General features: G+C 43.0%; 1 pseudogene; it reads right to left on the bottom strand.

The window, feature by feature from the left end:
• Positions 1–3,493: 3,493 nt before the first annotated feature.
• LOC136172486 (antigen WC1.1-like) overlaps positions 3,494–26,643 on the bottom strand; it is a 69,365-nt pseudogene continuing 46,215 nt past the window's right edge.

Here is a 26,643-nt window from a genome sequence, read left to right as displayed (position 1 = left end):
GTAATCTTAAAAAGAACTTCTGTTTGATTCCTTCTCTTTTTCTGCCTCATTGCATAGCTTCAGGGATCTCAGTTCTCTGACCAGGATTGAATCCAGGCACAGTAGTTAGTGAAAGAATCGAATCCTAACCACTTAATCAACATAAACTCCCTGTTTGCTTCCTTTTTTATGATTTCAGTCTCTTTTAAAAAAAAAAACAAAACCTGAATTTATTCTGTGGAGCAACTCAGAGCCCATGTACAACAAATGCTGAGCCTATGCTCTAGGACCTGCAAACCAAAAATAGGAGCCGGCATTCTGCAATTACTGAAGCCTGAGCTCCTAGAGCCTGTGCTCCATAACAAGAGAAGCCCCCGCATAGAGAAACCCTGCTGTCCACAAAAAAGAGTAGTGACTGCTTACTGCAACTAAAGAAAGCTCATGTGCAGCAACAAAGAACCAGTAAAGCCAAAAATGAAAAACAGTAATAATACTGATAACAAATAAATTTTAATCTTATTTTGCTCACATATTCTTTTTCTGAATTGGATTGTTTATCTGTGTTTTTTGGAGTTCACAGAGCTTCTTGGAGGGTATACTTTATTTCTTTCATCATATGTCATTTATTTCAATACTTCCCAGTGGTGAATAGTTATGTGAGCTGCCCTGGGAGAAGTCCTATGTATCTTCCCATCCCCAAGCAGAGCCTAGAACTATGAAGACTGCAAGCGTGACTGTAGATTGGAGCACTGGACACTGCAGAGCCATCAGCCAGGGACTGGATGGATTCAACTCACAACCAGGCCATCACTCTCAGGTCTTATATTAGTTCAGCAGCTTCTTCACATGTCCACAGTGGAACTGGGGGGAGGGGGGTGTTGTGAAATGTAATACTTACTTGGCCACTCCTACACAACAGCTCTCTCTACCCTGAAGAATCACAGCAGTATCACATTTACATTTTCAGTAGTAACCAGATTAAAGAAATATTGAAACAGTGTGCTTTCAGAGAAGCCCATTAGCCTGAAATTCTTTAAGTTCTAGACATAATTCATCAAGCAATGGGACTATCAGAAAACCTGACTTGCTTCCTGAGAAATCTGTACGCAGGTCAAGAAGCAATAGTTAGAACTGGACATGGAACAGACAGGTTCCAAATCCAGAAAGGAGTACGTCAAGGCTGTATATTGTCACCTTGCTCACTTAACTTATATGCAGAGTATCTCATGAGAAATGCGGGACTGGAGGAAGCACAAGCTAAAATCAAGATGGCTGGGAGAAATATCAATAACCTCAGATATGCAGATGACACCACCCTTATGGCAGAAAGCGAGGAAAAACTAAAGAGCCTCTTGATGAAAGTGAAGGAGGAGAGTGAAAAATTTGGCTTAAAGCTCAACATTCAGAAAACTAAGATCATGGCATCTGGTCCCATCATTTCATGGCAAATAGATGTGGAAACAGTGGCTGACTTTATTTTTGGGGGGTCCAAAATCACTGTAGTTGGTGACTGCAGCCATGAAATTAAAAGACGTTTGCTCCTTGGAAGAAAAACTATGACCAATCTCGACAGCATATTAAAAAGCAGAAATATTACTTTGCCAACAAAGGTCAGTCTAGTCAAAGCTATGGTTTTTTCAGTAGACATGTATGGATGTGAGAGTTGGACAATAAAGAAAGCTGAGCACCGATGTATTGATGCTTTTGAAGTGTGGCGTTGGAGAAGACTCTTGAAAGTCCCTTGGACAGCAAGGAGATCCAACCAGTCCATCCTAAAGGAAATCAGTCCTGAATGTTCATTGGAAGGACTGATGCTAAAGCTGAAACTCCAATACTTTGGCTATCTGATGCGAAGAACTTACTCATTTGAAAAGACCCTGATGCTGGGAAAGATCGAAGGTGGGAGAAGGGGACAACGGAGGATGAGGTGGTTGGATGGCATCATATGACTCAGTACATGCGTTTGAGTAAGCTCTGGGAGTTGGTGATAAACAGGGAAACCTGGCGTGCTGCAATCCATGGGGTCACAAAGAGTCGGACATGACAGAGTGAGTGAACTGAACTGAACTTCCTTTAAGAATTCAATCATATCAGATCATTCTGTCCACATATTTGAAATGTAAATAGACAAATGTACCTGATCTTCTCATCTATATCCCTTCTTTTGGATCCCCTCTGCCTAGGTCTCCACTTCCTTGCCCTCTTGTCCCATGTGGATGTAGGGTGTGGGTGAACACCAAGTTGCCATCCATCAACTTGAGAGAGATATGAACTGATATAATTCACTCAGAAGGATAGATAATTGGACAGATAAGAAAAGGTAATTTCCTGAAGAAAAAGTATGAAGGGATGGAAAGAATGGATTCATAAGGATTTGATAACCGACTAGACATGGGAGAGAGTGAGGAGGAATCTATATCTGCTTGAGAAATAAACAGATAAAGTAACCTAGGGAATGAGAGATGAAAAAGGGAGAGGTAGTTAGGTAGAGTTAGAACACTTAGTCAGGATAAGGAAAACTGTATCCCTTCTCTCCCAACAGCAAACCCCAACTTTGAAACTCACATTCAAGTCTGGTGGCCAAGAACAGGTTAAAAACAGGTGACGTGACTTCTCAAGGAGAACATACAGGAATGTTCAGGATTGGGTTTTTTCCACGAGTTTGTGAAATGAAAGTATCTCCTGCCATATCAGTAAACAAGAAATGTCACAGCCATCAGCAATTTCTGGCCTCCAAATATCAATGAGGGCTCCCAAAACTGTGATCCTGGGGATGCTGCCACCCCCCATGGTGACTGCTGAGGAGCTGGGGGAATTCAAGAAGCAACCATCTGCCACACCTTAAGGTGAACAAGGAAACAGGATTAGCCCCAGATAGCTGAGGTGCGTATGAAAGGATTGAACTCAGTGAGTCTAGAGGGTTGCATCTTCCCACAAACAGAATGCTAACTTCCTTAACTTGATACCTGATCTTTGATGTTCAGACTGCCTGCTCCCTTTGTTGCAAACTTGTATGTAGGCTGACTTCCCCTCCTGCCTTCTTGGAGCAGTTTTCTCAGAGCTACTGAGATGCAGTCTCCAGGGCTTGGAGTCCTAAGCATTCCCACCAAATAAAATAACTATCAGGTTCTGACTATATTTTTTGGTTGACAAATTCATCTTGCTAGGAATGAGGGTGTGAATACGGACCAAGTTTAGATGTTTTTTCTAAGTAAGAGTGACCTGGAGCATTTGTGATCCCAGGCAAAGTCATGACCTCATTGCCCTTTGAAGGAGGTGAGAAAATAGGGCAGTGCACTCATCTTGTATTTCCTTTGAGAAAATGGTGTTTGAGGACCAATCATCTAAAAGCATTTGACATGGAACTTGGTAATTATTAGCAAAGCAAAAGAAAGTTACTTTAATCAGAATATTTCATTTTGAGCAATTTCCATATAACACCATCACAGGTCAGCCTCTATTGCAATACAGGCAATTAGAATATCTGAGGCATCATCTTGTATTTAATACAACATCACGGGAAAGTCACTGTGGATGTTTCCGGGACACTGAGTTCAACATCATCGTACCCAGGGTCCCCTTTCTCCCCCTGGAGCAGCCAGGGGCTCTCTTCTCCTTCCCCAGGATTAGCTTCCTCTCTAGAGACATTTAGAGAAGAGCCTGAAAGAGCAAAGAGAAGCATAATTAGAACTGAGACAAAGGAACTGGACAGTGTGTTGGAAGCATGTTAAACAAGTGATGATGACAAAGCATCCCTGGGACCCAGGTATGGACAGGAGGCTCAGACTATTTCACATCAGTTACAGTGAGGATGGATCCCAGCTGTCCTATTAGATCCAGTCCATGTGGACTCTGGGGCCTCAGTTCACGTGGAAACCCTGCATCACAGGAGATCTGTGCTCACACAGGAGCTCCGTGAAGACCTGCCTCCAGGCTACACAATCAGCAAGAAGATGCCCAGGAACAGTAAGAGCATAACTACGAATTTAATGTTCTCCTCTCACAACTGACAGATGTGAAATCTCAATGAGAGGGAGAGTGGACACAGGGAAAATCTGAGTTCTTGACTCTAAAACAAACTCTGCTTTTAGTTATCTTGACACATGTTCCCAAATGTCCACAAAAAGTATCATGGGTACATCCACAGATGGCCTCTACCCAGGGACCACACGGGCCCTCAGATGGATAAATACTCTTTTCCAGAGAAAGAGTGTTTGCTCTTGACCACTGAAATATCTGGAGGAAACTAGACCTTAGCTGACCATAAGCTCTGAGTCAATGATCCATCAACATGGCTTAATGTTAAGGCCACCACATACCGTAGACTTTGTACATGTCATTGCAGCCTTACACACAGAGCTCATCTTAAATTATCAGATGACTCACAAATTTCAGTACTGCAATACATTTTTTAAATCTCTGTCTTTCATGTGCAGGGCAGCACAGAGATGTTATCAAAACACGTGTCTATTTTTGAATTTGGTAAATATGCTCAATTAATCTATAAGCTATCTATTTCTTTTGGCTACTACACAATGCTTGTGGGATCTTAGTTCTTTGATCTGGGATTGAACCCAGACCCTAGCAGTGAGAGTGCAGAGTCCTAATCACCGGAATACCAGAAAAGTCCCTAATCTATAAATTTTAATGCAAGCATATCCCACATAAAGTGAAAATTTATGTTGCATTATGGAGACATAAATGCCAAAAGTAGAGTGATTCCTCACCCCCAAGGAGTCTGACAGCATTAAAGATGGCATATGGCTGCAAAGAGAAGTGCTAGTTACTCAGGTGTATCTGATTCTTTGTGACACTATGAACTGAGGCCCACCAGACTTCTCTGTCCATGGGATTCTCCAGGCAAGAATACTGGAGTGGGTAGACATTCCCTTCTTCAGGGGATCTTCCTGATCCAGTGATCAAACCCAGGTCTCCTGCATTGCAGTTAGATTCTTTACCATCTGAGCCACGAGGGAAAGTCCATCAAAGGCATGCTGCTGCTACTGCTGCGAAGTTGCTTCAGTCGTCTCTGACTCTGTGCGACCCCATAGAATACATGAGATTACCCATATTTTGAAACTGCAGAGAGCCTGGGCATTGAGGAGCTCAAACTCACCTTTTCCAGGACAAAGACCAAAGATTTCAGGGGATGGGCTAACCCCACTCACCTGTCTGAGGCCTCATCCCATCTCCCTGCTCTGGGAGCACTTCCTCCTTGCTCCCCTGAGAGTCAGTAGAAGTCCCAGTCACAGCTACCTCTTCACCATCATCGTAATCCTCACCAAGGGCAACAGTCCTCTGATCTGGCGCTTCGGAGGGCAGAGCAGGGGTCAGATGAAACCACAGTAAGGGGGGTTGGTCTGGGAAATACCTAAGATCCTTCTGACCCAGAGTTTCTGAGCTGCTAAATAGAGGCACCAGTCACTCCTTGTTTCAAAAGATGTTTTTCTCTAAGACCATGTTTCATTTTGATGTGTCCATAAACCAAAACATGATTTTACATATCTTAATATTTCCTGATTTAAAATATATATCCCAAAGCAGCTCTCCTACCATTGAGCATTACTAAAATATTTTGACAAATTGTGCTTTACAGAAATTATTTTTAAAACCAGTGTGCGCCTGTTATTCTGGACACAGAGAGCCCGGCCCCAATGTGAGACATCACAGAACAGCCAGAGAAAGGGAAGGACAGACCCTATCTGGACACAAGGGATCCTTCTAGTCCATCAAAGGAAGACTGTTCCCCTTACATCTCCTCTCTATGAGGAGGGAAATTCTCCTCCTCAAAGCCCAGCTGAGGCGGGTCCACCTCTATTACCGGGAGCAGATCTGGAGTCATTGTTGTCCTCACCATCTGACAGGAAGCCTAAAGTGGAGAAAAACATTGCATGATGCACAGAATGACCCTCCTCACACCCACGACCTGTGTTAAGGCTGAGAAGGGACAGGCCTGACTCCTGCAGTGTAGGTGGGGGCTGGGGGCTCACGGGGCTCTGAGAGGCCATTCTGCCACTTTGGAGAGCCGCCTCTGTAAGCCTGGGGCACATGTGGGGTCTGTGGATGCTGAGAAGATGTTCACAGCCAATGGGAGGTGACAACCAGAGGTCCTAGGAGGGCAGACAGAGACACCCACCTGGGCTGCCCAGAAGACCCTCCTTCCGAGTCACAAGGTAATTGAGGTCCTCATACACGACTTCAGCAAGAGCACCTTCATAACTGGATAAGGCTGAAAGATCCCCCAGCAAGTCAGAGATGCCACCCGAGACACCCCGATCCAGCAGATCCACCTTCATCTCCCCGATGCTCACACAGAGGCTGCCTGGACCTCAGTATCATCTCTTACCCCATGCACTGTGCTGGCACCTTCTCCACTCGTCTGACCTGAATTCACAGCTCATCCCTGACTCTTTCTGGTCTCAAAGGAGAGGCCATGACTTATGAGAGTTCACACCCCAGTCCTAAGAACCTCTGTCTGTTCATCCCTTAGAGTGCAGCATGGAGCACATGGAGCTCTACAGACTCAGAACAGAGACCTGGCCCAGGCTCCCGTCCTCACACCCGCCCCATCTCCTGCCTGCACACACACTCCCTGGTCCCCAGTCCCCCCTGCAGCCCACCTCTGCGCTCTGCTCTCCATGTGAGCAGCTGAGTCACCAGGACGACGAGGACCAGGAAGAGAAGGGCCCCCAGGATGAGGCAGAGGACCCCAGGCAGGGAGAAGATGCCAGGGAGAGGAGTTGAGGCTGGTCTGGTCCCTAAGGAGAACAAGGCAACAGGGTGTGGAGAGGTCCCGGGCACAGAGAAACCCCCTGTGCCAGCATTTCTGGGGGCTCTGGATGATGGTATCCTAGCCTCAGACACAAATACACTAATAGTGCCTGGGCTCCTCCAGGTCTTTTCCTGAGACAAATCAACTCCACTCCGGCCAGTGTGGCCCCGAGGCAGAGCTGGGGATTGTCAGGGAGCTGCCCTGCTGAGACAGCCTCTGAGGACCTGGCTCATCCCTTATCCTTGGGCTTCAGGAGACAGAGTGTCAAACAGCCCTGGGACCCTCACCTCACTGATAAGAACAACACTCAGGGGCAGGTGGGAGAACCTTAGAATCTGCACCACCGGAACCAGACTCTCTTGGATCCCGGGCATGAGAAACATGTGGCCCTGGGAAGCAGGGTAGGGGAGTTCCCCAACATAATGCCCTGGCCCCTTCCTAACAGCCAGGACTCCTCAGGTTCTTTCCTCTCCTGAGTTGTCAGAGGGCCCACAGAACAGGTTACCAGAATCTGAGTATTCTCCCCTGACCATGGATGGAGGCACAGTACCTGCTGTTATTTGGGGGCAATGTTGTCCTTGCACCTAAAGAGAAAAACAGGAGTTTGGGTAAAGGGAATTGGCCAGAATGAAGGGCAGCCCATTTTTCTCTCCTGAACCTGAAGTCACCCCCCAGTCTCCACAACACCAGTGTCCAGTCCTCCCACCTCCCCCGTCCTAGATCAGAGCCCCAGCCCTGGGACACTCTCTGAACACAAACTCCCCACCACGCCCGGCCCAGCCCACTGCCCCCGCGCTGCCCCAGCTCACCCAGGGCGGACCCCGAACCCCTCACTCACCAGAGCACCTCACACCAGCATCCTCCTCGTGCTTGCAGTCGCTCTGCCCCCAGGGATCCGCAGCACAGTCCCACAGGGAGGACTCCCGGCCCCCGCACCGCACCTCGTCCAGCCAGATGCTCCCGTTTCCAGGGCCAAACGCCGCGGCCCGCACGGCTTCCAGAGCCGGGCCACAGCCCAGCTGCTGACACACCACCTCGGCCTCTGCCAGGCTCCAGGAGTCATTGCACACGGTGCCCCAGGAGCCGCTGTGCCAGACCTCCACCCGCCCTGAGCACGCGCGGTCTCCTCCCCTGAGCCGAGCTTCTCTCTGTCTGAAAAGGCAGCAGCCCCGCCTGTGACTCCCCTGGTGGGAGGAAGGAGCCCCTGGGGCCCTGGGGAGGGGGCAGGGCTGACGTACCTGTGCAGGGGGCAGCAGCTGGGCAGCTCTTGGGGCTTCTTTCTGCAAACAACAGGGAAAGAGTGGATCAGGGACAGCTGGCCGTGGTCCTGTCCCCAAATAAGATTATCTAAGGTCCATGACTCAGTGCAAATGACACGTGAAAACACAGACTCATTATCTCCTGGTCTGAGACATCCAGTGCGTGTGATCATCAGCTGAAATAACTGTAACTTCATTATTTATTGGTCTCCACACCCCACAACAAATACAAACACACACACAGACACAAGCACATACACATTTTGTAGACTTAACTTAAACTCATCACTTAGATTGGAAAGCATAAAATCACTCTAACAACATCCTTCAGGGTTGAGACAGACACAGAAACAGATAGTAAGTCACCTGCACATGAGATGTAGGCTTCCTCCTTGGGAGAGCAGGAAATGTATTTCCAAGGGTTAGAAGGACACGGCCAGAGAGAGGTGTCAGTTTTCCGACACTGGATTCCATCTACCCACCAGGGTCTAGAACCTTCTCTAAGAGCAACAAAAGTGTCGAGGGTTCCATTGTCCCCACAGCCAAGCTGTCTGCAGACCACAGACACGGTGATGTTGTTCATGGGGCTGCGACAAACACTGCCCCAGGTCGCGCTGTAGAAAACTTCCAGCCACCCAGCACACTGCTGGTCCTCGCTCACCATCCTGAGGGTCAGGAACTCTGAGGTTGAAAGGGGAGGAGAAAGGACACAGTGAAAATTTTGCTGGATGTTCTAGGTTTTCCTTTCTTCTAGAAATGGTGAACATTCATCTCTGGCCTTGTTCAAGAGATACCCACTAGATGACAAGACTGACATCACCTCCTTTTTAACTGACTTTGTCCATTTGTGTCTGTCCTTCTATTTCTACCACAATGGTGTAGTGGATATAAACTGAGAGGAAGACCAAACTGTGTGGGCGCTAGTCAGGGAGGAAAGCTGAATCCTGCTTCCTGACAGTATCTTTGAAGAGTATGTTAAAGGGATGTGATGTGGATATTGGGGAGATAGGCAGAATAATTAACCCCAAAATGTCCACATCCCAATCTCTGCAACTTGTGAATCTGTTACTGTATCTGACAAGAGGGATTTACAAATATGCTTAAGGTAAGGACCATGGGATGGTGAGTTTAAGCTGGAATATTGTATTAACAATATGAGCCAAGTCTAACCACATCCTTAGATCCACTGTCTTTAAAAGTAGAATACTTTACTTAGCTCTGGTTAGAGAGAGAGATGTGACTCTGGATAATGGTTGAAGACAGGCAGCATTGCTGATCTGAAAATGGATGAAGGGGGCTATGAACCAAAGAATGTAGGTAGTTTCTAGAAGCCCCTAAAGCCGCAAAAGTGATGCAGCACTGCTGAAGCCTTGATCCCAGCCCAGTGAGGTCCCTGCTGGACATCTAAGCTACAGAAGTAAGGCAATAAACACAAATTGTTTTAAACCACTAGTTGGTATATCGTTACCTAAGCAAATGAAAACTAGTACTGTGGGTTTAAATTTTCTGTTTGTAACTGGAGAGAGCCCTGCTTTCAAGAAAACCTGTGAAAAAAGGCTCTGCCTGGAAACACTGCTGAAAAGAAAGAACCAGAACCTCAGTTGCTGCAGGAGGAAGTGAAAGCACCTCTTCTTATTTTCTGGAAAGACAGGCTCCATGAGAAGAAGCCTCCTTCTCTGGTCCTTTTGTCATCTCTCCCTCAGGCCTCAGACACCAGTCCTCCAGGGCCCCACCCCTCCTCCAGCCCCACCTTCTCCTTCTGCAGTGTGCAGCGCAGACCTGAGCAGATGACCCCCGCGTCCTCCTTGTGTCTGCAGTCGTGCCGTCCTCAGCCCCGGGAAGGGCACCTCCACACGTGGGACTCATTTCCTGAGCAGTTCAGGTCGTCCAGCCAGATGGGCCCTGATCCTGCCCCGAAGTGAGCAGACCCCGTGGCATTGAGGGCTTCTCCACAGCCCAGCTGCCTGCACACCACGCGGGCATCGTCCAGGTCCCAGCCGTCATCACAGATGGTGCCCCAGGAGCCCTGGTCAAGGATCCCCACTCTCCCGGCGCAGGGACCGCCCCCGTCCACCAGGCGGAGCTGCCTGTAGTCTGAGGAGAGAGAAATGGGACAATGGGGGTGTTGACAGGGGAATGGGAAGGGTCTTCTGTCCTGTGGGACCCTCACCTGAGCAGTAGGGGCGCTCTCCTCTGAGACTGCAGACCCTCTGGTCCAGACACGGAGTCGTTGCACTGTGGCAGCACCTGGGTGTGATTTCCTGCAGAAACAACAATGATCAGAAGTCTGGAAGGGTTGAAGAACAAGAAACTGTTAAGGGAAATAATGACCTAGTGATGGAGCCTAAGATGAAAGCTGTGACCCAGCAGTAAAGTTATCGTAAGCTTAGTGTTCACATTCTCCAAGATGAGTTCTGCTTCTGACAGTACCACAATTTTTGTTTTAACCCAAGTGTTGCTGTAAGAATGAGTTAAGTAATATGTTTTATCCCTAAGTCTATCCCTGAGCTGTGCTTAGTCACTCAGGCTTGTCTGACTCATTTCAACCATGTGGACTGTAGGCCCTCAGGATCCTCTGTCCATGTTGATTCTCCAGGCAAGAATAGTGGAGTGGGTTGCCACACCCTCCTCGAGGGGATCTTCCCAACCCAGGGATGGAACCCAGGTCTCCAGCTTTGATGCTTTACTGTCTAAGCCACCAGGGAAGTCCAAATCTACACCTAAGTAAGAACAAAACAAAATTCTTTCTGAAGGAGTTCTACAATTTCTTCTATATCTATCTTTAAAACAAGCACATATACAATAGATCTCATGAAAAATGGAAAGGAAAAAGGAGACATTAAAAAGAATTTCCCAGGGTTTTCAGCTGCTAGAGTTACCTGACAGAGAATTTAAATAGCCATGATTAAAGTGCTTGTGGAATTAAGCGCTGACAAAATGTGTATCTTTGTAGAGAAGTGATAACAAAAACCAAATACTTCCAGAGCACAAAAACTTGTTACCTGAAACTAAGAACTAAAGAATAAGTGTAGCCACACATTAGCTCAACATAAAGTACAAACATCAAAATGCAAGATCAGAGGATATTCTTCAAATTAGAAATTCAGGTTCTGGTTATATTGTTGTATAGCAGATTTTCCCCCAAAACTTAGTTCAGTCACTCAGTCATGTCCGACTCTTTGTGACCCCATGGACTGCAGCATACCAGGCTTTGCTGTTCATCACCAACTCCCGGAACTTGCTCAAACTCATATCCATCAAGTCACTGATGCCATCCAACCATCTCATCCTCTGTTGTCGCCTTCTCCTCCTGCCTTCAATCTTTCCCAGCATCAGAGTCTTTTCAGATGAGTCAGTTCTTCACATCAGATGGCCAAAGTATTGGAACTTCAGCTTCAGCAACAGCCCTTCCAATGAATATCCAGGACTGATTTCCTATAGGACTGACTGGTTTGATTTCCTTGCAGTCCAAGGGACTCTCAAGAGTCTTCTTCAAAACCACAGTTCAAAAGCATCAGTTCTTCACCACTCAGCCTTCTTTATGGTCCACCTCTCACATTCATACATGACTACTAGAAAAATGATAGTTTTGACTAGATGGGTCTTTGTTGGCAAACCAATGTCTCTGCTTTTTAATATGCTGTCTAGGTTGGTCATAGCTTTTCTTACAAGGAGTAAGTATCTTTTAATTTCATGGCTACAATCACCATCTGCAGTGATTTTGGAGCCCCCCAAAAATAAAGTCTGTCACTGTTTCCATTGTTTCCCCATCTTCTTGCATTGAAGTGATTGGACCGGATGTCATGATCTTTGTTTGAATGTTGAGTTTTAAGCCAACTATTTCACTGTCCTCTTTCACTTTCATCAAGAAGCTTTTCAGTTCCTGTTTGCTTTCTGCCTTAAGGGTAGTTTCATTAGCATATCTGAGGTCTGTGATATTTCTCTTTGCAATCTTGATTCCAACTTGTGATTCATCCAGTCAGTCATTTCACATGATGTACTCTGCATATAAGTTAAATAAGCATAGTGACAATATACAGCCTTGACGTACTCCTTTCCTGATTTGGAAACAGTCTGGTGTTCCATGTCCAGTTCTAATTGTTGCTTCTTGACCTGCATACAGATTTCCCAGGAGGTAGGTAAGGTGGTCTGATATTCCCATTTCTTGAAGAATTTTCTGCAGTTTGTTGTGATCCACATAATCAAAGGGTTGGTGTAGTCAATAATGCAGAAGTAGATGTTTTTCTGGAACTCTCTTGCTTTTTCTGTGACCCAACAGGTGTTAACAATTTGATCATTATGAAAAGGCAAAATTTAGTAGCTGAAGGAAAAATATATATACTTCATTTTGCTTATGACTTTGGCTCATTAATCAGAAAAAGATTCAGTTTGGCAGTCTTTCCATCGGGTCTTTCAGTGCTGCAATTAGATATTACCTGGAGCTGAAGTCATTTAAAGACTTGACTGAACTCTGGTTCTGTAAGGAAATTCCCAGAAGTGTCTTAAAGGTAAAGGAACATCATATCTTCAACTTAACTCAGAAAGATTTTGCAAATTCAGGAAGACACGGGGCAGAAGGGAAACAGAGAAGGAAAGACAGAGAGAGAGATTAAAGAAAATGTTGATACTAACATTGAGAAATCCAGGTAAAGTCATAAGGGAATTTTTATATTATTTTCCCAACATTTTTATAAGTCTCAACTTACATCAAAATTAAAAATATTAAAAGATGAAAACAAGTCAAAGAGAATTCATTGCCAGGACACTTTCACAAAAATACTCATAACATCAAAAATAAAATACCTAGGGAAAATCTAGTAGAAGATGGGCAAAATCTCTGAGAGAAATTCAAGATCTAACTGAATGGAGGGATGTATTATGTCAATGATTTGGGGAGTTCAACATTGTCATTGTCAATCATCCTCAAATTTCTATGTCTCCTCTCAAATTTCTAAACCTAATCTCAATGTAAATACTCTTAAGCTTTTCTTTTGGTGAAAAATGGCAAACTGATTTCTAAATTCATAAAAAATACAAGCAACCAAGAGTGACCAGCACAGTTGGTAAGAAAAGTAACTATGTTAGAAGAGTAAATATAAAGTAACTCTTGTAAATTAAAATTATTCAGACTTACTACAAAGTTTGAAACTCGGGGAGATAGTGAAGGACAGGGAAGCCTAGTGTGCTGTAGTCCATGGGGTCACAAACAGTCAGACATGACTTAGCAATTGAACAACAACTATGAAATTATTATAATTAAGAAAATGCAGTATTGGTGGAAGGATAGACAAATGATAACATGGAACAGAATAGAGAGTCTCAAATAAGACAGACATACTTGCCCTTCTGCTTATGACGAAGGCAGCACTGCAGTGGGGAAAAGAGTCTTTTCAGAAAAAGATTCTGAGTCAATTGGATGTCCATATGAAACCTGACCCTTATCTTACACAGATATCAATCCTAGAAGGAATGCACAATAATATGCAAGAGAAAAATGATAAAATTTCCATAAGAAACTCTTGGAGAATTTTTTTATGATCTTGGAGTAGGTAAAATTCTTTTTTAAAGGATATAAGAAGCATTAAATGTACAGAAAAAAAGTTGGTAAGTTATGTTTCCATAAGATTAAGAAATGAGTTCATCAAAGGACAACATTTGATTAAGAATATGAAAATAAAAGACCAAGGGTTAAACATGGAAAATAAGTAACACATATTTGTGTCCAAAGACACTGTCATGGTAAGTTGTCACATCATATTTGTAATAGTCAAGAACTGGAAACAGCTCAGATATCTACTGTCAGTCGAATGGGTCAGTACATGGTCATGTACTGATACTCTAAAGTAATAAAAAAAAAAAAAAAAAAAAGTAAGGTGCTACAATAAACAACATCAGGGGTGAATCCCAAACATAATTGTGAGGCTGAGAAATTAGATACCAAAGATGCAACATACTGCATCATTTTATAGAAAGTTCAAACTTTGATAAAACACTCAATGTTAGCAGAAGTTAACTAAGTGATTTTCCCATCAGAGGAGGGAGGACACAGTTACTGGGGACAATAGTGACTGTGGTGCTGGGGACAATGTCTTTGTTGCTCTGGATTAGTGTTCATACTGAGGTCTATACTTACTGCTTATACATTGTTTTCTATAGTTACATATAAGCAACAATGTTGCTTAAAAATGTATTATTCCCCTTCACACTTCTTGCCCTGACCTGAAAAAGGAATTAACAATGAGAAGATCCACATTTCACCATGAAATATCTAACTTTAGAAGCCCATGTTCCCTCCCTCTATGCTACTGGGGACATTTCACTTCAGGAGCATCCTGAGTAACAGTAGCCCTTCCCTCTCTCTTACCTGAGCAGATCACAGAGGCCGTGTTGCCCTGGGAACACTCAGGACCACCCAGGACAGTCACAGGACAACTCCACAGGAAAGACTGTACCCCCGAGCAGTGAAATTGGACTGTGGAGATCTGATCACCTCCTTCCACAAAGTGTGGTCCTCTGGGGGTGGAGATGGCGACTCCACAGCCAAGCTGACGACAGACAACATTGGCATTGGCCAGACTCCAGTGGGAGGCACAGAGCGCTCTCCATCGTCCAGAAATGTTCATCTTCACCTGCCCCTCACACTGAGAGGAGTCGTTTGTCATGAGCCGGACTTCTGCATACACTGGTAGAAGAAGACAGGATTTCAGCAAAATCACATGAACAGGGTGTTCACAGAGATGAAAGGCCTGACGTGCATCTCACCTGAGCAGCTCCACTGTGGTGACACGTGCCCCCTGGACAGGGCACTCTGGGGCAGACCCGGAGCTCAGGCTCCTCCCCCTCACACCTGAACTCTTCAGCCCAGACCTGGCCTTCGGACTCTCTGAAGGGCACGTGTCCCATCACAGACACAGCCTTCCCGCAGCCCAGCTCTGCACAGATGACCTGGGCAGTGGGGAGTGTGAAGTTCCCATCAGACACTGGGGTCCAGGCTTCTCCAGAGTACACTTCTACTCGCCCTGAGCAGGGTCCAAACCCTCCAGCCAGATGTGCAAATCCTAAGAAGAAACAATAAAACCAGTGAATGTTCATGGTACTGACTTGGCAAATGGAGACCACACATCACAGGCAGTGGTATGAAAGATTTTTTTTCCAGGAGTGGAGCATGTAGAGAGTCTTTGACAGTTAGTGTCTTAATTAAATTTTAATGAGCAGGTTTCTGAAGAGAAATCCAGAAGGATTACAGGGTCAGTTTGGAATGGATGAATCCCAAGAACATACACTTTGAGACTGGTTAGAAATCTGAATTCCTTGGTCTAGGAGCCTAGAAATTACAGAGCCCAATTCAGATCATTAGAATGGCTGAATACTGGAAACACATGTTTTAGCATTGGTTGGAGAAGTGAATTTCTCATTTAGCAGCCTAGAACTACAGATCCAAGGATAATATATAATATTCAGGCACTTGAATGTAGAGATACGCAGAACAGAAGCCACCCAGAGGGACGTGGGCTATGAGATTAGAGACCTAGCATTCAGACAAGCTTAGAAAGCTTTTGTGGGACTTGTGGGGCTAATATTCTGACCAGTTTTCTCTCCCAGGAGCTAATCCTCAAGTGACTTAGGTCAGGGCAAGTCCTGAGGCTGGATCCATGAGGGCATGCCAACATGCAGGCGGGTGACGGCTCCAGAGAAGAAATATAGACACTATCATTAATTCACATTTATGTCATCACATCTCGTCTTTCTGATACTTTTTGATGCCAAAAAATTCCATGAATTTCTTCAGTGACCTCAGTGCGAAAGAAAATGAGTTGAGAAAACTCAAGAGAGTCATAGAGAGTCCCAGCCATCTCTCTTGAAATCCTAGGATTTGTCAAAGAACCTGGGATAGAGTGTGTTCTCAGTTGGAGTTTACCAGACAGCACAGTTTCCAGATCATCTCCTATTAAAGGTTTTTCTTCTGAAACAGGACTCATAGAAAATGCTAAGGGCTGATAATAATTGATTTTAATACTATCATTGTACTAATTCTAACCACAGAAAAATATTCGTTTATGTGTTCTTCTCAAGCGCACATGGAATATTCTCCAGGCTAGGTTACAAATAAGTCTTAACAAATTCAAAAATATTAAAACAATTCCAAGTATCTTACATGACCATCATGGAATGGAACTAAAATTCAATAATGATAAGAAAACAGGAAATTCATGAATATATAAAAATTAAACCACATGCTCAGATTTTAAGATTGTTTTCTCTATTTCTATAAAGAATGTCTTTAGGATTTAGATAGGACTTTCATTAAATCTGTAGATGACTTTGACAAGTATAGGCATATTAACAATATTAATTCTTCCAGGTCAGAAGCACAGAATGACTTTCTATTGAACATATTGTCTTTAATTTATTTCATGAATGTTTTATAATTCTAAAAGAAGATGGCATATTGAATGTTTTACAATTCTAAAAGCAGAAGGAGGAAGAGGAAGTGAGCAAACAAGCCATAATTTGGAGAATTCCAAGTTGAAAAAGCCTCAATATGGATAAAATATACAAATATTTGTGGGAAACACTCATTGAATAGGTTGTTAGCATACTACATCATCCTCTTCTCCCATCTACTACCTAAGTTGCTATCCTCATTTCTCCCACTTCAGATGAGCAAACACCATTTTAAAAGATACAGATGGATGGAAAAGAAAATCAGAAAGGGTAGCTCCTGCTGAAGAAGTAGGATGTAGGTGGGGCATATGGCAGGCAAGGTGAGATCAAGGAAGTTTTGAAACTAAAAGAGGAAAACCAAAATAAAAGTTCATCATTTGGTCATCAAAGGAACACATTTTGAACTGAATGAAGATAACCCAATGAAAAAAACTTTATTTAATTCATCAAGTTCAATTCCCTGATTTCTTGGTGTGTTTTGATTATTTACTTCTGAAGTTCTTCGTGGTAAAGGACTGCTTAGTGATGCCTAACATCCAACCAAAATATTATTAGAATTTCCAAAAGAGAGAAATGTAACCTATAACACATTTTTAAAAAGCAACCATTTTAAGCAGCCTCAGAAATTACAGAAATGATTGAATTGACTGAAGAAATCTTTAAACCCGTAATATCAATATGCTTAATGAAGCATAAAAATAAACAGAGAAAAACTAGGAAAAACAAACAAATGAGACTTCTGAAACTGAAAAATAAAGTATTGGAATGAACAATTATTTGGATTAATTACACGAGACTAGACATTGCAGAATAAAAGATTTGGGAAGTAAAACACAGCAGTAGAGACTATCTAAACTGAACAAAAGAGAGTAGAAAGGCAGAAAAATATGAATGGAAACTCAATGGCATATGGGATATCAAAATATATAAAAGATGTGTATTTGGAGATCCAGAATAAAGGCTATACAGAAAAATATTAAGAAAAGATAAATGAAAATTTCCCAAATGTATTGAAAACTGTAAACCCACTGATCCAAAAAGCTAAACAAACCCCAGATGAGATAGTGAAACCATTCTCAGAAAACTTGACAATGTAATTACTGAAATTCAAGAAACAAAACCAAAATATCTTAAGATCAGCTTGGGAAGTTTGGCACATTACATACAGGGAACAAAAGGATAAGTATTATTTACTGACATTTTGTTGGAGGCAATGAAAGTCAGATGACAATGTAAAAGCATATGTAAAGTATTGGGGTTGGGCATTTGTTAACCTAGAATTGAATCACCCAAGAAAATACTTTTCAAAACTGAATGAAAATTAAAATGATTTCAGGTAAATGAAAGATGATAGACTTGGAGGCCACAGACACACACTCCACTACTGCCTCAGAAAGTTCTTCAAGCTAAAGAGAGATGACAGCAGATGAAACCAGGGATCCTCTCAAAGCTGCAGAGACTGAGCTAGATGCTGATTCTCTATTTGAAGATTTAAGGGAAAATATTAGCAACAAACTATAAGAGTCATAATAAATTTATAAGTAGAGTGTATGACAATGATAGCACCAAAGACAAGAACAGGGAAGTGGAAGAAAACTATAGTGACTGACATTGCATGTTGTGACATAATATCATTTCAAGGTAAAACGTAATTAAAGATTAATGATTCAACATTGGGCTTCCCAGGTGGTTCAGTGCTGAAGGCTCCACCTGCCAATGCAGAAGACACAGGTTCGACCCCTGGTGTAGGAAAATCCCACATACCACAGAGCAATCAAGTCCATGCACCACAGCTAGTGAGCCTGTACCCTAGAGCCCAGGGGCCACGACTACTGAAGCTTATGCACCCTAGAGCCTGCGCTCCACAGCAAGAGAGGCCACCGCAATGAGAAGCTTATGTACTGCAACTAGAGAGTAGCCTCTGATCTCCGCAACTAGAGAAAAACCCATGTATCAGTGAAGACCCAGCACAGCCAAAAATAAATACTAATTATTTTAAAAATGAAAACATAATTCAGCCTTATAATCACCTAAAAATCTGATACGAGTAATAAACCAACAAAGTATTTAAAATAAAATAATAAAATAAACTCAAAGATTAAAATGGGAGCAAATAAAAGATATAACAAATAGCAGGCAAGTACACTTAAATTCAATTATATCAACAACTACATTAAATGTAAATAATTTAAGTACTCCAAATAAAAAACAAGATGATCAGACCAGATAAAATAAGACAAAACAATATACTTTCTACAAATACATATATATGTTTAAATATAAACACAGAAACATATTAAAGAGGTAAAAAATTATATACCATGCAAACACAAATCAGAGTAAGCTGTATATGGTATCTGTATTAGTATCATACAAAATCAGGGTGTAAGACAAAGAATACATTCAGAGAAATAGAAATATTTTATGGTAATAAAATACAAAAGAAATGATATACTACCAAAACTGGTGGGTTAAAAAAGAAAGCAATGCTTAGAAGAAAATTTAGAAACTTGAGGTTTCTGTGATACCTACATTAGAATAAAAATAGAAACAGATGAAATGATCCAAGACTCCACCTCAAAAACTACAAAAGCAACAACAATCATAACTGAAAAGTGAAAGTGAAAGCCACTCAGTCATGTCTGACTCTTTGTGACCCCATGGTTTATACAGTCCTTGGATTCCCCAGGCAAGAATACTGGAATGGGTAGCTTTTCCCTTCTCCAGGGGATCTTCCCAACCCAGGAATCAAACCAGGGTCTCCTGCATTGCAGGCAGACTCTTTACCAACTGAGCTATCAGGGAAAACCATAACTGAAAAAGAGGAATGAAAACTGAGTACAGAAATCAATTAAGTAGAAAGGAAATACACAATCAAGAAAATCAATGGAGCCCATTAGTGATTCTCTTAAAAAGAACATTAACACTGATAATCTTTTAGCAAAACCAATTAATAAAAAAAGAGGGAACACAAATTAACAAAACCAGTAACAAAAGGAGGAATATCATTATAGATCTTCCCAACATCTAAAGATAAGAGATATGAACCAATGCTACTTAGATCTTGCCAACATCTAAAGATACAAGACATGAGCCAGTGTTATTCTAATTTGAAAAATTTTTTGTAAAATGGACCAAGTCCTTGAAGACAAATTACTGGTGAAACATGACTCATCAAAATCTGATTAAAAAAAAGAGAAAAATATAAGTAATCTCATATTTGTTAAATAAACAGAATCCACTAAGAAAACCTCAACCTCCAAATGCTAGCACTTCCATATAGCTCAGGAATGACTCCCACAACGAGATAAAGGAAGAGAGGGAGGGAAGGAATGAGGGCAGGAAGAAAGTGTAACACAGAGGCTACACTGTGAATGTATGAGTTGACCTGGATCTTGATCTCCTTGAACTCCCCTCCTGCAATCCTTGTATTTTCATCCCCTCACCATTGTGCATGTCAGTACTATAGTCCCTGGTGGTTAGGACAATAATCAAGACTCTGTCTGCAATGTATGAGTCCCAGGTTTGATCCGTGGGTGAGGAAGATTCCCTGGAGAAAGAAATGGCAACCCACTCCAGTATTCTTGCCTGGAGAATTCAAAGCACAGAGGACCCTAGTGGGTTACAGTTCATGGGGTTGCAAAAAGTAGGACAGGACTGAAGCAACTTAGCACACTTGCACCACAGTCCTTCTCAATATGTACAGCCCCTCCCAAATCCTTTTCCTGAACCCCATGAAATCTCCTCCTTATTTCAAACAAGCTTCTCTACATTCTTTTTGGGTCATTGTTTCTACTCTAGATTTCTCCTAAACATGGTACTTCACTTCCAACAATCCACTAATGAGGCTGAAATTTCTTTGCCATACCTGACTCCTAAGGTTGGGCAGAAGAAACTCCAAGTGTTCGATTTTGATTAAGATAATGAAAAGACATGCTATTCTAATCTTGTCTCTGCTACATCACCACCACTTTGACTTATCTTCACATCATTAAAATATTTCTGAAAATACAGAAAAGACAGACCAGGGGGAGGAAGTTAGTGACAAAAAGAGACATAGAAGGAACATGGAACCATTCATAAAAATGTGAGAGCCTACGTTAGAGCAATGGTAGTCAGGGAGTACAAACCACAATCAGGGTTTAAATCAGAGCACTCTCCAATTCTCTACTTTTAAGTGTATCTTAACTGGAATTAATATCAAGACATCAGTATTCTTAGGATGGTAGCATTGGGACTTCTAATTCCACACAAAGTTCCATCACACCCTCCATTTTCATTCAGATGCTAATTTATCAAAATAGAGACACCTGTAGTGTTTTCACAAATTTATCTGCAGTTGGAACCATGATTAGGACATTGTGACAATGAGGAAGGTTACTTGAGATGCCAGAAAACAGGCTTGTTTAAAACAAAAGCTTCTAACTAAAATTCAAATGCACCTTGAAAATTATTTTTAATAAGAATGATAAAGAGAATGAAAGGAAACATTTTGAAGAGATGAATAGATTTATGACATAAGTGCTGTAACAGTTTCACAAATTCATACTTATCAAGCAGTTTTGTATGTCAGTCATACCTCAGTAAAGTACTTTTTAAAAAGGGAAAGAATTGTCTTCTTAAGGGCCTCAACTAGAATCATCAAAGATCTGCTGAAGGTGAGATTAGAAAAGATCACTTTCCCAATGATCTCCCAGGACATAAAACCCAATAGCTGGTTGACTGTGGTGTTAAGGGCCTACTGCAGATGACCTCAGGCTCCCCTGTCCCACCATCTGATCAGACCGGGTGATTCTTGCCTAAGACCAGCTCCCTATGTGAGGGAATTCACTGTGATAACTGACAATATCTTCCTCCAGTCCAGCTTCTCTGATGGGATTATCTTGGACATCCAATCTGCAATTGTGATAACTAGAAGTCTCTGCCAAATGCTGTGATCACCCACTCACACCCTAGTTTCACTGCTGTCTTTACCGCATCCACCTTGGCACAGGTCAAACACACTTAGACAGCACTGAACACTTCTTAGGAGTCACTTCAGGTCCTCTTAGCTTCACTGCCTCTTATACATAATGCACTTCAGCTACTGTGTTGTAAACTTCAAGACTACACTTTCCTGCTCCCTCAACATCCCTGCAAATATGATGTGAGCTCCCCACTCAGTTGATCAGGTGCACCAGTGTGATGAGACTGTTTTCTGCCACAAGTCCTACTTCTGGCTTCCCCTGACTGTGACCTAGGGACTTTTAAATGCACCAGTGAAGTCCCCTCACACACTTTCCTTCCGTAACTGCAGCCTGACTCCCAGAATGGTCACTTGTCTATGGATCTTCACATGCCATTTGGGGTCACCATTGCTTGGTTGAGCCTATTCTATTGTCACATTCTCCACATACCAACCTCCACAACCAGAGTGTGTGACTCTGACTTTTAGACCCTATGAGTATGATAAACCTTGTTGCCCATGACTCTTTTATGACCCCTCCCCCCACCGTGCAGCCACACCCTAGTGACCATTATGTCAAAGAATACAGAACAATTACCATGATGAGACTACCTCACAGAAGTTGAACCCAGAAGCTGTATTATATGAAACTTTTGACCTCACCTCTCTGCCTCCTGTGACACATCACACAGACCCTTCACCCAAGCATGTTCTAAAGGCTGTATCCATAATCTCGAGTCATTCTGGTGATAAGACGGAGGCTTTTCCTGCTAGAGATCCCTGCACAGACCAAACAGGACTTACCTGAGCAGACTACTCCAGCATCCCAGTCATGGGTATAGCTATCATTACGATGATCTTTAATATTAGAATGCCTACAGTCACTGACAGTTGACTTTACCCCTTTACATGAAATATACAAAAGCCAAATGGGGCCAAGTCCTGGTCCAAAATAAGCCCCTCCAAGAAAACCAACTGCAGCTCCACACCCCAGCTGTCTGCACACTACAGATGCACCCCCATGCTCCACTTGTCATTATCCATTGTGCCCCATTCTCCGTGGTGCTTCACTTCCACTCTCCCCTCACAGCGGTGGGCTCCATCCTTCAGCCTCAGCTCCAGAGCTGCAAGACAGACACAGACTCGGGACACAGGAGAGATTTTAGGAGACTTGCAGTGATATAAATATTTAAAACATTAGCTCTCTGAGAATCAAAAAAGTACATGGCATACAGTATTTGTTTACTTCTGTGGTATAAACATTCCCACTATGGCCAACTCTAGGCTACCAGTGTGCTATCACTGAACCTGGAGCAGAAAGGGAGGCACAGGTATTTCTCACAAGTCTGTAGAACCAGCTCCAGGGACACCACCGAGGACAGGCTGTCAGAGACTCTGGATGCTGCCCTCCCTGCAGATGTGCTCAAGGCTACTAGAGCCCAACTTCTCCATCTCAGTTACAGCTCATGGCCCAGGATCTAGGGGGGAATCCTCCCTCTCCTTCCCTGTCCATAGGGAGCATCTCATCCAGCTTAGGAACAGAGGGCTGTGGTAACAGGCTCTAAAATGTCCTGACTATTCCTGCCATCTGGTGTTCATGTCCTTGTGTAATTCCACATAAATGTATTTAGTAACATGCATCTAACAAATGAGATTTGACAAAAGTGATCAGATGTCATTTAGCAATTAAGTCAGGAGACAACTCTGATTTCTGCATATAAAAAGGAATTCATTTGTAGGAACATCATAGATGGAGACATTACTAGCGTTCAGCAACACTTTATGAGCATGTGAAAATAATAATACTCCTTTGTCTGTTTGAAGGTAAGCATAACCCTGTGATCTGGCTCATTCAATGAAGTCAAGAACAAATGATATCATTTCCACACAGAAACATTTAAGAGCCAATATATTTTTCTACCACAGCAAATACTGAAAACTTGTGTTGTAGTGGTAGCATAATAAAATTGTGGAGCATTTAACAACCTAAGTGCTTGAAGAATTATAATCGCAGAAGTCCTGCCAAAGTGAACAGAATATGTCATATAAGGATAAATTTTGTTTTTTTGTTACTACAACATACCTAGCTTATTTTTACTAAAATGGAAAATAACAGCAGAAAATTGCCAAAAAGAAAAACATTGATAAAGACTAGGTATATGAAATTGAGAAACACCTACGCTGCTGCTGCTAAGTCGCTTCAGTCGTGTCTGACTCTGTGCGACCCCATAGACGGCAGCCCACCAGGCTCCACTGTCCCTGGGATTCCCCAGGCAAGAACACTGGAGTGGGTTGCCATTTCCTTCTCCAATGCATGAAAGTGAAAAGTGAAAGTGATGTCGCTCAGTCGTGTCCGACTCTTCAGACCCCGTGGACTGCAGCCTACCAGGATCCTCTGTCCATGGAATCTTCCAGGCAAGAACACTGGAGTGGGGTGCCATTGCCTTCTCTGGAGAAACACCTATACTAACATCTAAATCCCCAAGAACAGAGTAGAGTAGATTGAAACTTTAAATTTACTGAAAGGAAAAAAATCGCCAATCTAAAATTCTACACTCAAAGCCATTCTCTCAAGGAATAAAGACCTCAAGTGTGCCATTATCAAAATGCTGATGTAGGAGACAGCAGCCTCCATCCTCTTAAAAAAAAAAAAAAAAAAAAGACCAAAAGTTAAACAGTTATCAGTAATAAAAACAGCTCCAGAAAGATCTGGAGTATTCTAAGAAGTTTGACCATGCCAAAACAGTGTCATTTTGGTAGCATCATTCCATTGTTCAAACCAGCATCACTCAGAGTTCCTCTCACCAGGGGGGTAAGAGCAGGCTGAGTAACCAGTGTCCCTAGCCTTTGGGGGCACCATATGAAAATCCTGCTTCAGGTTCACTTCACGAAGACCTGTAAAGCTGAGCCAGTCTTATAGAGATGGCTAGGCATAAGAAAGAAGAGCAAAGGACCAATAGCAACCACATGCAGAAGAAATCAGTTTACAGTGACCTGCTCTGCAGACAAATGCAGCAGATTTTACCCCTGAAAGAATTAATAACCAGCACAGATGATGGTTTTCCAGTAGTCATGTATGGATGTTAGAGTTGGACTGTAAATAAGGTTGAGTGGCGAAGAATGGATGCTTTCAAACTGTGGTGCTAGAGAAGACTCTTGAGAGTTTTTTGGACAGAAAGGAGATCAAGCCAGTCAATCCTAAACGGAATCAACCCTGAACATTTATTGAAAGGACTGATGTTGAGGCTGAAGCTACAATACTTTGGCCAACTGGTGCAAAGAGCTGACTCATTGGAAAATACCCTGATGCTGGGAAAGACTGAAGGAAAGGAGAAGAGCAGCACAGGATGAGACGGTTAGGTAGCATCACCAACTCAATGGACATGAATTTGAGCAATGAGCCATTGTGGGTCTTGGCCTTTGCTGCCTTCCTAGATGCTCCCACAACATGGGCATGTGCAACTATCATCTCCCCCACAGAGGCACCTGCAACAGGCCCCCAAAGCCAAGTGTGTGCACACCATTGGCTCTGGCCACCACCACTGCTGGTCATGATCCCTAGGCTTTGGAACCAGAGGTGCTGTTGAGGATACCAACAACCATTCCAGTGACAGCAGACTCCCTGCAATACTTTTGAAACACCACACAGTTGTCAATGCTGTGGACATCAGCAGCCTGAGCCAAACGGATCTCATGTCCTCCCAGACCCAGTGCCACCTTATGCCTCTGCATTTGGCATCCTGCAGAACATTCCAGTGTTCCCCTACCCAGAGGTGAAAGGTTTTCCCTACTGAAATCATAACATAGATTCTGGTAGAGATGACTGCTTTTTTAAATGTGCAGACATCTACAAGAAAATAAGACATCAAGAAGAATCGGGGAAGCAAAATCCCACCAAAGGAATACAGTAAACCTCCTGTAACCAGCTCAAAGTAATGGAGATCCAGGAATTGCCCAATGAAGAATTCAAAATAATACTTCCAAAGATGCTCAGAGAGTTACAAAATAACTCAAATATTTAATGATACCAATAAAACAATGCAAATAAAATAATAAGAACAATAAAGATATATAAAACATTTTTTTAAAAAAAGAACTAACCAGATATTTTGAAACTGAATTATAAATGAATGGGCTTCCCAGGTGGCTCTAGTGGTAAAGAAGCCACCTGTCAATGCAGGAGATGTAAGAGACTCGGGTTCAATCCCTGGGTCCAGAAGATCCCCTGGAGGAGGGCATGGCAACCCACTCCAGTGTTCTTGCCTGAAGAATGCCATGGACAGAAGAGCCTGGTGGACTACAGTCCATAGGGTCACAAAGAGTCAGACATCACTGAGGCGACTTAGCATCCACACAATATAATGAGTAAACTGAAAAATCCAATACAGAGATTCAACAATACACTTGACTGAGGAAAAGATAAAGAAAAAAGAATCAGTGAGTTAGAAGAAAGATCAGTTGAAAGTATCCAAGTAGAGAAGCAAGAAGAGAATGAAAGGAATATAGAAAGCCAGTGGGAGCTATGGTCACCACAAAGAGGAACAATGTATGCAATGGAGTCAGGGCAGAAGAAGTAAGGGAGAAAAGAATTAAGGGCTGAGGACTTCCTGGTGGTGCCGTGGATAAGAGTCCACCTGCCAATGCAGAGGACATGAGCTCAATCCCTGGTCCAGGAAGATTCCACATGCTGCAGAGCCACTAAGCTGGTGTGCCACAACTACTGAAACCTGTGCACCTACAGCCTGTGCTCTGCACCAAGAGAAGCCACCACAGTGAGAAGTCTGTGCACTGCAGCAGGGAGTAGTCCCTGCTTACCGCAACTGGAGAAACCCTGTATGCAAGGAAGGAGACCTAGCACAGCCAAAAATAAATAATTAAAAAAGAAAGGGAAAACACAGGCTGAGAATTTCCCAAACCTCGGGAAAGATCTGGACACCTAAGTTCAAGAAGCTAATAAGTCACCCCAAAATTTCAATCCAAACAACCTTTTCTAAGACTCACCAATTAAACTGTCCAAATGCAAAGACAAAATGAATTATAAAGGTCTAAAGAGAAGAAAAAATTTCTGTCACCCAAGAGAACTCCCATAAGGAGAGCTGTGGATTTGTCCAAAGAAACCTTGCAGACCATGACAGAAGGATTGATGACATACTCCACTCTCACTCAGGGGAAAGCAGCTCCCAGGGAGGGACAGGAGAGGGCATGAGAGGAAGAGCTCCCTACAGAGTCACAGCAGCTCCTGG

This window comes from Muntiacus reevesi, chromosome 1, assembly GCF_963930625.1.
Source record: "Muntiacus reevesi chromosome 1, mMunRee1.1, whole genome shotgun sequence".
NCBI classification, from domain to species: domain Eukaryota; kingdom Metazoa; phylum Chordata; class Mammalia; order Artiodactyla; family Cervidae; genus Muntiacus; species Muntiacus reevesi.
Note: the sequence above shows the minus strand (reverse complement) of the source record. Positions and strands in the feature narration are given on the sequence as shown.